This window comes from Oncorhynchus clarkii, chromosome 29, assembly GCF_045791955.1.
Source record: "Oncorhynchus clarkii lewisi isolate Uvic-CL-2024 chromosome 29, UVic_Ocla_1.0, whole genome shotgun sequence".
NCBI classification, from domain to species: Eukaryota; Metazoa; Chordata; class Actinopteri; order Salmoniformes; family Salmonidae; genus Oncorhynchus; species Oncorhynchus clarkii.
In genome coordinates this window covers 5,701,653-5,717,585 of record NC_092175.1, presented here as the reverse complement: position 1 = coordinate 5,717,585, position 15,933 = coordinate 5,701,653, and the positions used below count along the sequence as shown (strand labels likewise).

At 41.2% G+C, this 15,933-nt stretch overlaps 1 protein-coding gene across 3 annotated transcripts in view; it reads right to left on the bottom strand.

The window, feature by feature from the left end:
* Positions 1-15,933, bottom strand: part of LOC139388521 (GTPase-activating Rap/Ran-GAP domain-like protein 3) — a 174,349-nt gene that overhangs the window by 92,437 nt on the left and 65,979 nt on the right. The window lies entirely within an intron of this gene.

Here is a 15,933-nt window from a genome sequence, read left to right as displayed (position 1 = left end):
TACTATCCTCCTTCTAGGTATCTCTGACACTAATCCCTCTCCTTGTTAACTTATCACTCACTGTCTTTTGCTCTCTCTTTTGTTGTCGTCCTTCTCTCTCTCCATCTCTCTCTGCTCTCTCCAATTCTAGGTACCTCTGTTTCTCTTCATGTTCACTTCCCTATCTCATTCTCTCTCTTGTTGTTGTCGTTGTGTCTCCCTTCTGCTCTCTCTCTCTCTCGTAGGACTAGCTATCCAGCAGTAGCAGCATGGTCCAGCCCCAGCCCTGATTGAGAGGTGGGCCCGAATTAAGACAACCCCCTTCTTTCATGTTCCAATTAAGCCTGTCCAACCACAAACAAACAAAAAACATTGTGATCCAGAACCACAGTCAATAAACCATAGTGAATCACAACCACATATACAAAACTATTTTTCAATCTGACCATTCAAAAGACATTCCGCCACTGTCTCTGAATCATATTTGATTTCACACACTGTTCCGAATTGCATAGTTTCCATAGGGGAAATGATTCTGCTCCACTAAGAAGTACAGTACAGACAAAGCATCAAACCCTTGAGAGCAGAGCAAGAGTGATGTAGTCTCACAAGTCATATATGGGCAATTCCATGATAACAGGATTATGTGGATTTTTACCAAACAAAAACATTTCAAATTTAAGTTTAGCTACACAACTCTATTTTTTAAATGTCTACTTCGACAAAAACACATTTACTGGAAGAACTATGTAGATACAAAATCATTTTTGAGGTTATTGAACTACAGTAAGTGAAGTGGATTTACAGTTGAAGTCTACATACACTTTAGCTAAATACATTTAAACTCAGTTTTTCACAATTCCTGAAATGTAATCCTAGTAGAAATTCCCTGTTTGAGGTAAGTTAGGATCACCACTTTATTTCAAGAATGTGAAATGTCAGAATAATAGTAGAGAGAATGATTTATTTCACCTTTTATTTCTTTCATCACGTTCCCAGTGGGTCAGAAGTTTACATACACTCAATTAGTATTTGGTAGCATTGCCTTTAAAATGTTGAACTTGGGTGAAACGTTTCATGGCTACCTGCCAATGACTGGAACGAACTACAAAAATCTCTGAAACTGGAAACACTTATCTCCCTCACTAGCTTTAAGCACCAACTGTCAGAGCAGCTCACAGATTACTGCACCAGTACATAGCCCACCTATAATTTAGCCCAAACAACTACCTCTCCCCCTACTGTATTTATTTTATTTATTTATTTATTTTGCTCCTTTGCACCCCATTATTTTTATTTCTACTTTGCACATTCTTCCACTGCAAATCTACCATTCCAGTGTTTTACTTGCTATATTGTATTTACTTTGCCACCATGGCCTTTTTTTGCCTTTACCTCCCTTATCTCACCTCATTTGCTCACATCGTATATAGACTTGTTTATACTGTATTATTGACTGTATGTTTGTTTTACTCCATGTGTAACTCTGTGTCGTTGTATGTGTCGAACTGCTTTGCTTTATCTTGGCCAGGTCGCAATTGTAAATGAGAACTTGTTCTCAACCTGGTTAAATAAAGGTGAAATAAATAAATAAAATTGTCCATTTGGAAGACCCATTTGTGACCAAGCTTAAACTTCCTGACTGATGTCTTGAGATGTTTCTTCAATATATCCACAATTTTCCTTTCCTCATGATGCCATCTATTTTGTGAAGTACACCAGTCCCTCCTGCAGCGAAGCACCCCCACAACATGATGCTGCCACCCCCGTGCTTCACGGTTGGGATGGTGTTCTTCGGCTTGCAAGCATCCCCCTTTTTCCTCCAAACATAAAGATAGTCATTATGGCCAAACAGTTCCATTTTTGTTTCATCAGACTAGAGGACATTTTTCCAAAAAGTACAATCTTTGTCCCCATGTGCAGTTCAAACCGTAGTCTGGCTTTTTTATGGTGGTTTTGGAGCAGTGGCTTCTTCCTTGCTGACTGGCCTTTCAGGTTATGTCAATATAGGACTTGTTTTACTGTGGATATAGATACTTTTGTACCTGTTTCCTCCAGCATCTTCACAAGGTCCTTTGCTGTTGTTCTGGGATTGATTTGCACTTTTCGCACAAAAGTACGTTCATCTCTAGGAGACAGAACACGTCTTCTTCCTGAGCGGTATGACGGCTGCGTGGTCCCATGGTGTTTATACCTGCGTACTAGGTCTTGGCTGATTTCTTTTGATTTTCCCATGATGTCAAGCAGAGGCACTGAGTTTGAAGGTAGGCCTTGAAATACATCCACTGGTACACCGCCAATTGACTGAAATTATGTCAATTAGCCTATCAGAAGCTTCTAAAGCCGTGTGTCACGCCCTGACCATAGTTTGCTTTGTATGTTTATATGTTTTGTTTGGTCAGGGTGTGATCTGAGTGGGCATTCTATGTTGTATGTCTAGTTTGTCTGTTTCTGTGTTTGGCCTGATATGGTTCTCAATCAGAGGCAGGTGTTAGTCATTGTCTCTGATTGGGAACCATATTTAGGTAGCCTGTTTTGTCATTGTGGATGATTGTCTATGTTATGTTGCTTGTTAGCCCAGTGTTTGATTAGCGTCACTTTGTTGTTTTGTAGTGTTCAGTTTTTTCCATTAAAATGATGAACACTTACCACGCCGCGTCTTGGTCCTCCTCTCTATCTCCAGACGACATCCGTGACATCATTTTCTGGAATTTTCCAAACTGTTTAAAGGCACAGTCAACTAAGTGTATGTAAACTTCTGACCCACTGGAATTGTGATACTGTGAATTATTAGTGAAATAATCTGTCTGTAAAAAATTGTTGGAAAAATGACGTGTCATGCACAAAGTAGATGTCCTAACCGACTTGCCAAAACTATAGTTTGTTGACAAGAAATGTGTGGAGCTGTTGAAAAACTACTTTTAATGACTCCAACCTAAGTGTATGTAAACTTCCAACTTCAACTGTAGTTCTAATACCTTTCCAATACTTTTTCTGGTAGATTTTTAAGATGTAAAATTTGAGGGAAAAAAATGTACACTGAACAAAAATATAAAAGCAACTTGTGAAGTGTTGGTCCCATGTTTCATTAGCTGAAATAAAAAATCTCAAGATGTATTTACAACCAATTTAGCGAGCATTTCTCCTTTACCAAGACAATCCATCCACCTGACAGGTGTGGCATATCAATAAGCTGATTAAACAGCATGATCATTACAAAGGGGCACTTTGTGCTAGGGACAAAAAAAGGCCACAAAATGTGCAGTTTTGTCACACAACACACAATGCCACAGATGTCTTAAGTTTTGATGGAGCGTGCAATGTCCACCAGAGCTGTTGCCAGGTAATTGAATGTTCATTTCTCTACCATAAGCCACCTCCATCATTTTAGAGAAGTGGGCAGTACGTCCTACTGGCCTCACAACCGCAGACCACGTGTAACTATGCCAGCCCAAGACCTCTACATCCGGCTTCTTCATCTGCAACCAGCCACCCGGACAGCTGATGAAACTGGGTTTGCACAACTGAAAAATGTCTACATAAACGGTCAAACGGCATCGCGTGCTCGTCGTCCTCACCAGGGTCTTGACTTGACTGCAGTTCAGCATCGTAACTGACTTCAGTGGGCAAATGCTCACCTTGATGGCAATTGGCACACTAGAGAAGTGTGCCCTTCACGGATGAATCCCGCTTTCAACTGTACCGGGCAGATGGCAGACAGCGTGTATGGCATTGTGTGGGGTGTGTGGTTTGCTGATGTCAATAGGGTTATGGTATGGGCAGGCATAAGCTACGGACAACGAACACATTTGCATTTTATCAATGGCAAGTTGAATGCACAGACACAGCGTGACGAGATCCTGAGGCCCATTGTCATGCCATTCATCTGCCACCATCACCTCATGTTTCAGCATGATAATGCACGGCCCCATGTCGCAAGGATCTGTACACAATTCCTGGAGGCTGAAAATGTCCCAGTTCTTCCACGGCCTGCATACTCACCAGACATGTCACCCATTGAGCATGTTTGGGATGCTCTGTATCGACGTGTACGACAACATGTTCCAGTTCTTACAATTTCCAGCAACTTCGCACAGCCATTGAAGAGGAATGGGACAACATTCCACAGACCAAAATCAACAGCCTGATCAACTCTATGCAAAAAAGATGTGTCATGCTGCATGGGACAAATGATGGTCACTCCAGATACTGACTGGTTTTCTGATTCACGCCCCTACATTTGTTTTAAGGTATCTGTGACCAACAAATGCGTATTCCCAGTCATGTCAAATCCAGAGATTAGGGCCTAATGAAATCATTTAAATTGACTGATTTCTTTATATGAACTGTAACTCAGAAAAATCTATGAAATTGTTGCATTTTGCGTTTATATTTTTGTTCAGTGTATATATGCCTTAATAAATTTAAAAAAAAGACTCTTAGCTTTCATTTGACAGCCAATTTGACCTGCTCTTATGAACTTCACATGTTGGTGCTCGTGTCCTTTTACATGGAAATGCCTATATATTGCATAGTACCGGTATTCCTACAACTATACTTTCCAGAGAAATACTGGAAATCAAGGCTAAGAGATGCAGCAAGGATTTCAGTATAATACTGTGGTGGATGACTATGAGAGCCAGTCACACGGTGGATGGTGTCTATGCTGCTGTGCTGTCATCCTACTGTGTTGGATAACATCAAAGTGCTGCTAGGTATACTTAGAGGTTGAAGAGGACAGGATAGTGTGAGATAATCTCTCCGTCTGACAGTTTGTGTGTGTTTCTCTGTACTGTATGAGTGTTTGTCTTGCCCACTCAGTCTTGCCCCCCGATCATTGCTGTTCCATTACCATGCACTACAATGAAAGGTCTGATTGCAGTGTTGACACCATGGACAGGCCTGCCTATTGTCTGCATTATGCTGTGTGTGTATGGTAACAGTGAGTGAGTGATTATGTTATGCATGTGTGTGTGTGTCCCTTTCAACAGCATCTCTCTGGCTGTGTGTGTGTGTGTGTGTGTGTGTGTGTGTGTGTGTGTGTGTGTGTGTGTGTGTGTGTGTGTGTGTGTGTGTGGTGAGAGATATGACCTGTTGGTGATACAATATGGGAGACGAGTGTATCTGTGAATATAAACATAATGTTATGAGTATGTCTGAGTTGATATGCCAACATCTCTCCTCCTGGTGGATATGAATTTAGAATAGGGGTTATAATGGTTATGTGTGGTCATGCTTATGCATAAATGTACTCAATATGTGTCATCCCCCCCTCTCTGTAGAAAAGGGTGGGGTCTGCTTCTAAAGAAAAGACCCTCCATCTGTAATAGACTAATCTAACATCCTCTCTTGTTTTTTCTCATGTCTACTCTTTCCTGTCCTTCACCTCTCATCTGAGAGAAGTAGGGACGAAAAATGCAGGGAGAGGGGGTGTGTCCTGGAGGGGGATGATAAAAGCAGGGAGAGCGGGTGTGTCCTGGAGGGGAATGATAAAAGCAGGGAGAGGGGGTGTGTCCTGGAGGGGGGATGATAAAAGCAGGGAGAGGGGGTGTGTCCTGGAGGGGGGATGATAAAAGCAGGGAGAGGGGGTGTGTCCTGGAGGGGGAATGATAAAAGCAGGGAGAGGGGGTGTGTCCTGGAGGGGGAATGATAAAAGCAGGGAGAGGGGGTGTGTCCTGGAGGGGGATGATAAAAGCAGGGAGAGGGGGTGTGTCCTGGAGGGGGATGATAAAAGCAAGGAGAGGGGGTGTGTCCTGGAGGGGGAATGATAAAAGCAGGGAGAGGGGGTGTGTCCTGGAGGGGGAATGATAAAAGCAGGGAGAGGGGGTGTGTCCTGGAGGGGGAATGATAAAAGCAGGGAGAGCGGGTGCGTGTGTGTGTGTGTGTGGAAAACGTACAAAAACAGATAAAACATTTATATTTTACTGTCATTATGTTACCAAACTTTACAGCTGCACACACAAACAGGGTTTAACCCCTACCTGTAACCTCCATAAAATACACTTCCCAATATACTGTGTATGTGTGTTTGTGTCTGTGTGATGGGAAGGAGGTCCACCTCCTTAAATTGGGACACAGTCAGCAATGTAACGAGTGTGTTGTTTATGTGTCTCAGGGGTGTAGATGGCAATAGCACAGCACAGTGTGACCTGAATTGATTTCTGTTAGAAATAACCAAACATTGGAAATTGGATCCTTTGGCAGAAGCACTGGTTTTTCAGATGGGCCTGTTACAGTCATGTTAGGACTACTGATCATAGACTGACAGTAGGATTCGTTTTGGGGCCTCGTTGGATGTAGGCCGACTCAATGGTGACTGTGACTATAATGATGATGAAAACTTAGAAAATAATGACTAGAATAATCTGGAATAAATAGATTATATTTCTATCATGGCAGGGTAGCCTAGTGGTTAGAGCGTTGGACTAGTAACTGGAAGGTTGCAAGTTCAAACCCCCGAGCTGACAAGGTACAAATCTGTCGTTCTGCCCCTGAACAGGCAGTTAACCCACTGTTCCTAGGCCGTCATTGAAATAAGAATTTGTTCTTAACTGACTTGCCTAGTTAAATATGTTTAGCTAGCTATCTATTTAAGCTAAGCTTTGTTTCTATTGTATTATTTCAGTTTGTAGAAATTCAGTTGATCTAAATAACTATCTCTTATACTAAGTAGCCTATGACAAGTGTTATGACAAGTGCTATATCAGCTGTAAAATGTTAAAAGGTGAACTCCATGAATTAATCTTCTGGTCACCATGAGTGATCAGATTGTACCTGGGTCTACCATTAGAGAGGCTAGGTTCAGACTACAGGCCTATTCAGGCCTATACCAGGGAAATGCATTAGGTGAAGCACCTGTATTAGTAGATCATAGGAAACCCTATTTCAGTTAGGTTATTTTAGCAATAACAGTACCTATTGAATACCAATGTATGTGTGTAAATGAATTGATTTCTTGCTGAATTACTACATTCATGATAGGTAATTGATCCTTTATTTGTCTTGTCCCATACAAGGATGCCATGGTGTGGGCCTCTGTCAAACAACTTCCTCCCAGCAACAACAGAAATGCGAGCTGAACTTTCAAAAATCACATCAGGAGGCAAGATATTTGTTTACATTGCACAATTAATGATCAGATAATGGAACTTTTCTATTAGCGTAATGTCTCAATTACACGCAGTATGTTGCCATTCTTTATTAAAGCCCCATTCCTCTGGAATCCATACCATCACTGCAGTGAGTCCAACTTCAACCATGTCAATCAGTAAACGGTGAGTGACAAACAAGGGAAACATCTCAATAGTCCAAAAGCCTTTCTCTCCCTGTGTCTTCTTAATCTGCACTAACGAAACATATCTGGATGGTGTAAAACCTATCATCTCTCCCTTCTGTTTCAATCTTACTACCTCCGGTCTCCTGATTCTGCCTCTTCCTTCTCCTCATCACGTTACTGGATCTCTCCTCTTTCTCCAGACAAAATCCTGTGTCTAATGACATCCGATTGCCCAACAACCTGCCCACTCCACTCCACTCGACTCGACTCCAACCCCTCCTGCCTCCTATTGTCTGACCACTGGCTGCTTTCTCTACAACTTCGACTTCCAGTCGTACCCCTACTCAAGAAACTAACATATCTCAGACAGGTATACTTTTCTATCTAAAACTTGATATATCTTGAATATTACTTAGCCCAGCTTCTATACCGAGATTTTGTATTTCGGTTTAGCATTTTAACATGAACCTGTTTTGCAACCTATTTATATGTCGCTGCAGACAGGAAGTAGAATGGAGCGTGTGCGCACAAACATCGACATCCATGTTTTGATTTGAAGGGGGTTGTTGCATATAACAATTGGATTGAATTATTTCCTGGCCATCACTCGGTGATGCAAGCAATGCATTTATTTTCAGAACCGTCCACTGACCACGGATATACAGTGCCTTGCGAAAGTATTCGGCCCCCTTGAACTTTGCGACCTTTTGCCACATTTCAGGCTTCAAACATATAGATATAAAACTGTATTTTTTTGTGAAGAATCAACAACAAGTGGGACACAATCATGAAGTGGAACGACATTTATTGGATATTTCAAACTTTTTTAACAAATCAAAAACTGAAAAATTGGGCGTACAAAATTATTCAGCCCCCTTAAGTTAATACTTTGTAGCGCCACCTTTTGCTGCGATTACAGCTGTAAGTCGCTTGGGGTATGTCTCTATCAGTTTTGCACATCGAGAGACTGACATTTTTTCCCATTCCTCCTTGCAAAACAGCTCGAGCTCAGTGAGGTTGGATGGAGAGCATTTGTGAACAGCAGTTTTCTGTTCTTTCCACAGATTCTCAATTGGATTCAGGTCTGGACTTTGACTTGGCCATTCTAACACCTGGATATGTTTATTTTTGAACCATTCCATTGTAGATTTTGCTTTATGTTTTGGATCATTGTCTTGTTGGAAGACAAATCTCCGTCCCAGTCTCAGGTCTTTTGCAGACTGCATCAGGTTTTCTTCCAGAATGGTCCTGTATTTGGCTCCATCCATCTTCCCATCAATTTGAACCATCTTCCCTATCCCTGCTGAAGAAAAGCAGGCCCAAACCATGATGCTGCCACCACCATGTTTGACAGTGGGGATGGTGTGTTCAGGGTGATGTGCTGTGTTGCTTTTACGCCAAACATAACGTTTTGCATTGTTGCCAAAAAGTTCAATTTTGGTTTCATCTGACCAGAGCACCTTCTTCCACATGTTCGGTGTGTCTCCCAGGTGGCTTGTGGCAAACTTTAAACAACACTTTTTATGGATATCTTTAAGAAATGGCTTTCTTCTTGCCACTCTTCCATAAAGGCCAGATTTGTGCAATATACGACTGATTGTTGTCCTATGGACAGAGTCTCCCACCTCAGCTGTAGATCTCTGCAGTTCATCCAGAGTGATCATGGGCCTCTTGGCTGCATCTCTGATCAGTCTTCTCCTTGTATGAGCTGAAAGTTTAGAGGGACGGCCAGGTCTTGGTAGATTTGCAGTGGTCTGATACTCCTTCCATTTCAATATTATCGCTTGCACAGTGCTCCTTGGGATGTTTAAAGCTTGGGAAATCTTTTTGTATCCAAATCCGGCTTTAAACTTCTTCACAACAGTATCTCGGACCTGCCTGGTGTGTTCCTTGTTCTTCATGATGCTCTCTGCGCTTTTGACGGACCTCTGAGACTATCACAGTGCAGGTGCATTTATACGGAGACTTGATTACACACAGGTGGATTGTATTTATCATCATTAGTCATTTAGGTCAACATTGGATCATTCAGAGATCCTCACTGAACTTCTGGAGAGAGTTTGCTGCACTGAAAGTAAAGGGGCTGAATAATTTTGCACGCCCAATTTTTCAGTTTTTGATTTGTTAAAAAAGTTTGAAATATCCAATAAATGTCGTTCCACTTCATGATTGTGTCCCACTTGTTGTTGATTCTTCACAAAAAAATACAGTTTTATATCTTTATGTTTGAAGCTTGAAATGTGGCAAAAGGTCGCAAAGTTCAAGGGGGCCAAATACTTTCGCAAGGCACTGTACATGTACCCTCCGACGTGTTAAAAGCGTAGCAAAACATTGCACAGACACAGGTCGGTGTGTAAGTCACACAGTGGGTTTGCTTGGTTATTACTGCAGTGGTGTTGTAACATGTGCGGCCCGTCCGTGGTATTCATTTCGTAGTGGATGACGGGTCGCGGTCATACCAGTCAATTCAGTTAGAAGGGTGCTCTTACAGTACACAATTTTGAGTATTATAGCAAATTAGTGTGCCATTCCCTGTATTTGGCCAGTTTAAGAGAGTTAGTAATTATTAGTTGGTCAAGCCTAAGATGGCGTTGGGGCATGTTACATTTGAAATTGTATGTGGGTCCCACTCTTTCCGTGGTTCTTGTAGGAATTAGTCATATTCCATCCGTTTTTAAAAGGAGGTGAAGAGAGAGGACGTGAGGAATCTAAGAAAGATCAATTGAGAAAGTGCTTATCCCTGAATCGTAAATCAACCCCTAGCCCTAACACCCTATACACGTGTGTAGACCTGAGCGGAGTGGATAGGTGTAAGCAATATGGGGACAATTAAACCTGGCCTGGATCTACCTGTAACCTGTGTGTTTTCTTTATGCATCCTTCTATGCCTCTGTCTCTTTCCCTATTACTCTGCTTCTGTTCTTCAAGAACTAGGGGATCTGCCATGCTCTAAGACGCCTACCGTATCTCTTTTCCAGACCTGGATCAACCTGATGTCCTCCATGATCAACTAACCTCCAAGATCCCACTTGTATTACATCATCTACAGCTACTGTTAATGTCATATGGTTTGATCTAATCTGCTAAGGGCCTGTGCTTGACATATCATCTTGGGCACAGTGAGATGCACAGATGCACTACACACACTAGCACTGCAAACACTCCAAGAGAAAAGAGAACAGCTGTGCCTGGACTTTACAGTCTTCCTCTTCAAGTCTACCTTCTGGGACTTGCTGCCTGTTGAGGGAAAGGGGCTGGCAGAACCACCTATAGCACCCACCTCTTCTCTATCCCACACGCCAGAACTGAGATTGCTTCTGTTTTCTCAACTAAATGGTATTTTATTGTTTATATGTTGTTAGCCTATACTCATGTATTTCAGTCTATAATTGTCATGTGGGTATATTAAATAACATCAACTAGTTCATGACACACCTGTTCCACAAAAAAACACATTTTTCATATTTCAATCTTAAATATTGCCAGGTTGTTTTTTTCCACAGGGTGTTTATTTAATTAATGTATTGTTGTAAATCCCTTTTGGTATTTGTGAGTTAAACATTATTCAACTGTCTGTTGTGTCGTTGCATTATATTCAACAAGTGTACTGCTGTATTACTGAGCTATGGGTAGGGAAAGAATTATCATAATAAGACTAATAGCATACAAGTAAGACAAAACAAATTGTATGCCAGCCTGAGGAGCTGATTTGATTTGAACTGATTTGCATATTAATGAAGTGTTAATAGCTTCATGGGAGCTCACCTTACGATCTGAAAGGTACGTTTTTGTGCAGTTTACACATTTTCTTTGCTATTTTGAAAACTAAGAACCCTTTAAGACATTACTTTTAATGTTGAAATGTTAAAGTACCCAAAAGTAGTTCCAAGTAATGTTTTCATCTTGATCAGCGGAATTGTTGCGGAAAAAAGCTTTGTTTACATAGCAGTGATGAAAATAATAGCATTTTGGCTGTAATGATCTCCAAAATTCGAAGCATTAGTCCATCGCACCATTGATATAGCAACAGATGCTAATAGCTTTTGGAATCCCATTGTGAGGTAGGGGGACACTATTTGGCATGACAGGTCCCAGACCAAGTTTTTAGGAATTCAGTTGCTGTTTGAACTTACTGTGCAATTTCGAAATTTGGTTGTGCATCAGCAGTTTTTCTCTTGTTATGTCAGTCACTAAGGGCAATTCCACGATAACAGAATGACGCTGAGACTCCCGATTTTTATGCCAAACGCAAACCATTGATTTTAACATTAAACAAACCATACAACTCTATTCACTCTCTAACAATCTAACTCTAACAATTTCCACTGAACATTTTACTAAAACACATTTATCTGAAGAACAGTGCAGATGTAAAGTTTGGTAACAGAATGACAGAATTATCCTCCGTTTTGTATCTGTTTTTGTAGGCATTCCAAAAGCTCTCTTAAATATCTACTCTATCTACTTAAGATTAAAAAATGTTTGCAGGAAAGAATGGCGTGTCAGCTATGACATGGCACCTTGAGCTGGAAAAAAACTATTTTGGTTATAAAACTACAGTAAGTAAAGTGGATTAACACCCAGTTACAGAAGGATGGTAACAGAATGACATCATGGGTCCCTGATCAGTACTCAGAATATATATATATATGTATATATTATGTATATATTATACAGAAATGTATAATTATGATGCATCCTGAACAGGTACACAAAGGTAGAACAATTCAATATTATCCTTTGCATGTTTGGGTATTATTCTACACACTGGCTAGTATTCTAATGAGGTCCACCCCCAAACAAGACCAAATTTGGTTGGTCCCGACCAGACCAAATCTCTACCAATCACAGCCATCTATGTTTTACAAGTTTAGACATCACAGTTTAGCACAGTAGAATACAGTACATCACAGCACAGTAGAGTTCAGTACAGTACAGCACAGTATAGTACAGTACAGTAGAGTTCAGTACAGTCCTCAGAGCATGCGCAGACCAGTGTGTGTTTACGGATATATTCAATCAATCCCTATCCCAATCTGCTGTCCCCACATGTTTCAAGATGGCCACCATTGTTCCTGTTCCAAAGAAAGATAAGGTAACTGAAATAAATGACTATCCTCTGTCATCATGAAGTGCTTTGACAGACTAGTCAAGGATCATATCACCGTCACCATAGACCCACTTCAATTTGCTTACCGCCCCAATAGGTCCACAGACGATGCAATCGCCATCACACTGCCCTATCCTATCTGGAAAAGATCTATGCCTATTTAACCAGTTGGCTTTAGGGGGCGCTATTTTAATTTTTGGATGAAAACGTTCCCGTTTTAAACAAGATATTTTGTCACGAAAAGATGCTCGACTATGCATATAATTGACAGATTTGGAAAGAAGACGCTCTGACGTTTCCAAAACTGCAAATATATTGTCTGTGAGTGCCACAGAACTGATGTTACAGGCGAAACCCAGATAAAAATCCAACCAGGAAGTGCCGCATTTTTTGAAACCGCCTCATGCCAATGACTCCTTATATGGCTGTGAATGAGCTACGAATGAGCTTACGTTTTCCACGTTTTCCCCAAGGTGTCTACAGCATTGTGACGTCTTTTTAGGCATTTCCCTTGAAGAATGGCTGTAAGGGACCATATATGGCATGTGGTCACATGGTGTCTCCCGCAGAAAACCTTGCGTAAAATACTGAGGTAGCCATTTTTCCAATCGCTTCTTATGAGAAACCAACTGCCTCTACGGATATATTATCAAAATATATTTGTTAAAAACACCTTGAGGATGGATCCTAAATAACGTTTGCCGTGTTTCTGTCGATATTATGGAGCAAATTTTGAAAAATGTTTGGCGTTATAGTTGTAGCATTTTAGCTTTGATTTCTCAGCCAAGCATGATGAACAGCTATTTCGCCTACAAAAATAATATTTTTGGAAAAAAGGAACATTTGCTATCTAACTGGGAGTCTCCTGAGTGAAAGCATCTGAAGTTCTTCAAAGGTAAATGATTTAATTTGGTTGCTTTTCTTATTTTCGTGAAAATGTTGCTTGCTGCCAGCAGAGCCTAGCATAGCATTATGCCATGATAAACTTACACAAATACTTGTCTAGCGTTGGCTGTAACGCATATTTGGAAAATCTGAGATGACAGTGTTGTTAACAAAAGGCTAAGCTTGTGTTTGAATGTATTTATTTCATTTAATTTGCGATTTTCATGAATAGGAAAAGTTTCTAGGGGTATTTATGTCCGCTGCGTTATGCTAATGCATTTGAGGCTATGATTACGCTCCTGGATACGGGTTTGCTCGTCGCAAAAGGTTAAGAATGCTGTTCATTGACTACAGCTCAGCATTCAACACCATAGTACCCTCCAAACTCATCATTAAGCTTGAGACCCTGCGTCTCGACCCTGCCCTTTGCAACTGGGTCCTGGACTTCCTGACGGCCGCCCCCAGGTGGTGAAGGTAGGAAACAATATCTCCACTCCGCTGATCCTCAACACTGGGGCCCCACAAGGGTGCGTTCTCTGCCCCCTCCTGTACGCCTCCAACTCAATCATCAAGTTTTCAGACAATACAACAGTGGTAGGCGTGATTAATAACAATGACGAGACAACCTACAGGGAAGACTTGAGGGCTCTCAGAGTGTGGTGTCAGCAAAATAACCTCTCACTCAATGTCAGCAAAACAAAAGAGATCATTGTGGACTTCAGTAAAGGGATCCATATCGACAGGACAACAGTGGAAAGTTTTAAGTTCCTTGGTGTACATATCACTGACAAACTGAAATGGTCCACGCACACAGACAGTGTGGTGAAGAAGGCGCAACAGCGCCTCAGGAGGCTGAAAAAATGTGGCTTGTCACCAAAAACCCTCACTAACTTTTACAGGTGCACAAACAAGAGTATCCTGTCGGGCTGTATCACTGCCTGGTACGGCAACTGCACCACCCAAAACCTGCAAGGTTCTCCAGAGGGTGGTGCGGTCTGCACAACACATCACCGGGGGCAAACGTCCTGCCCTCCAGGATACCTACAACACCCGATGTCACAGGAAGGCAAAAAAAGATAATCAGGACAATAACCACCCGAGCCACTGCCTGTTCACCATGCTTCCATCCAGAAGGTGAGGTCATTACAGATGCATCAAAGCTGGGACAGAGAAATTAAAAAACAGCTTCTATCTCAAAGCCATCAGATTGTTAAACAGTCACCACTAGCACAGAGAGGTGGCTGCCTACCTACAGACTTGATATCATTGGCCACTTTAATACATGGAACACTAGTCACTTTAATAATGCCTCTTTAAGAATGTTTACATATCTCGCATTATTCATCTCACATGTATATAATGAATACTGTATCCTTCACTATCTATTCTTTACTATCTATTGCATCTTAGCCGCTCTGCCACTGCACATCCATATATTTTATACTTATATATTCTTATCCCATTCCTTTACTAGATTGTGTGTATTAGGTTTTGTTGTGGAATTTGTTAAATATAACGTTTTGTTGTGCAATTGTTAGATATTACCTGTTAAGATACTGCTGCACTGTGATTTGAGTAGAGCATAGTTCAGTTCCGTAAAGTAAAGTGTAATACAATTGAGCAAATTATACTGTACTCTACTGTACTGTACTCTACTATACTAAACTCTACTGTACAGTACAGTAGTGTACAGACCTATACTCTACTTTTCTTTACTTTACTGTAGTGTGTTCTACTGTCCTGTTCTGTGAGATTGTGTGGCCTACCACTTCGCGGTTGAGCCGTTGTTGCTCCAAAACATTTCCACTTCACAATAACATCACTTACAGTTGACCGGGGCAGCGATAGCAGGGAAGAAATTTGACCAAATTACTTGTTGGAAAGGTGGCATCCTATGACGGTGCCACGTTGAAAGTCACTGAGTTCTTCAGTTCGGGCCATTCTATTGCCAGTGTTTGTCTATGGAGATGGAGATTGCATGGCTGTGTGCTTGGTTTTGTACACCTGTCAGCAATGGGTGTGGCTGAAATAGCCAAAACCACTGATTCAAGAGAAAATTTTCCTTGAGAATTGTTTTTGTTGACAATTTTGCGAGAATGAATCAGTCACTCAGATATGACCCAGTCACTCAACATTGCATAAGTCATTGCAAAATGTGTAGAATTGCAGGAAATTTGCTGTAAAAACTGAACATTTCTCTTTTTGCCCCATGGCAAAATTAGTAAATTTGCATGAAATTAGTTATACAATTGCAAAATATTATTTCTGCCCCATGGCAAAATGTTTGGAATTGCAACTAAATTAACTCTAAAACTTAATTTATTTCCCCCCTCCATCAAAAGGGGAGTCACTAAAATGTTTAGCCTGCGAGATAGGGGCCCCCGAACAAAATGTTGATTAGGGCACCAAAAGGGTAAGCAGACAAGTGAGTTAAAAAAAAGTCTGATTTTGACCAGCATAATGATTTTGATACATGTTTTATCACTTAAAAATATGCCAGAGTATTGGCATTCACCTGCCCAAACCCCATCCCACCCTTATAGGCAGCCAACTTAGGGGAAACCCTGATCCTGCTTTTTTTACTGGTAGGACTTGGTCACTGCAGATGAAGCTGCATTCTTACATTGACTGACTGGTTTCCTAGAGGAATAGGGAGAGCCATAAAGAGGTAGACTCCTCTTTT